The sequence below is a fragment of the Mustela nigripes genome, chromosome 1, assembly GCF_022355385.1.
Source record: "Mustela nigripes isolate SB6536 chromosome 1, MUSNIG.SB6536, whole genome shotgun sequence".
Taxonomy (NCBI): Eukaryota; Metazoa; Chordata; class Mammalia; order Carnivora; family Mustelidae; genus Mustela; species Mustela nigripes.
Genome location: NC_081557.1, coordinates 234,927,739 through 234,928,588, shown reverse-complemented (window position 1 = coordinate 234,928,588; position 850 = coordinate 234,927,739). Strand labels below are relative to the sequence as shown.

General features: G+C 39.8%; 1 protein-coding gene across 1 annotated transcript in view; it reads right to left on the bottom strand.

Moving 5' to 3' along the window:
- The window catches only part of WDR19 (WD repeat domain 19), a 99,348-nt gene that overhangs the window by 66,775 nt on the left and 31,723 nt on the right, over positions 1-850 (bottom strand). The gene's annotated exons all lie outside the window — the stretch shown is intronic.

Genomic DNA, 850 nt, shown 5'->3' with positions numbered 1-850 from the left:
CCTTAAAGATTTTATTTATTTATTTGACAGAGAGAAATCACAAGTAGTCGAAGAGGCAGACAGAGAGAGAGAGAGAGGAGGAAGCAGGCTCCCTGCTGAGCAGACAGCCCCATGTGGGACTCTATCCCAGGACCCTAAGATCATGACCTGAGCCAAAGGCAGCGGCTTAACCCACTGAGCCACCCAGGCGCCCCTGTTTGTTTGTTTTTTTTTTTAAAGATTTTATTTATTTATTTGACAGAGAGAAATCACAAGTAGTTGGAGAGGCAGGCAGAGAGAGAGAGAGGAGGAAGCAGGCTCCCTGATGAGCAGAGAGCCCGATGCAGGACTCGATCCCAGGACCCTGAGATCATGACCTGAGCCGAAGGCAGCGGCTTAACCCACTGAGCCACCCAGGCGCCCCTGATATTGTTTTTTTAATTAATTTAAACCTCTTGCTAGAGGTTTATCAATTTTAGCTGTTAGAGATTTTTTCCCCTATTCTATGTTCATTGTCATCAGCTTCTGCTCTTTATGATTTTATTACTTCTGCTTTACCCTTATTTTGCTTTTTTTTTTCTAGTTTCTTGAGGTAGGAACTTAGATTACATTACTTGAGCTTTTTTTCTTTTGTATATAAGCATTTAATACTACAAGTTTTCTTCTCAGCATTGCTTTAGCTGTATAGCATATTTTGATATGTTACATTTTCACTTTTATTCAGTTGTATGGGTGGGGTTTTTTTTTTTAGTCTTTTAAACGACTTTAAGAGTTAACCTTTTTTTTTTTTTAAAGATTTTATTTATTTATTTGACAAAGAGAGATCACAAGTAGGCAGAGAGGCAGGCAGAGAGAGAGAGGAGGAAGCAGG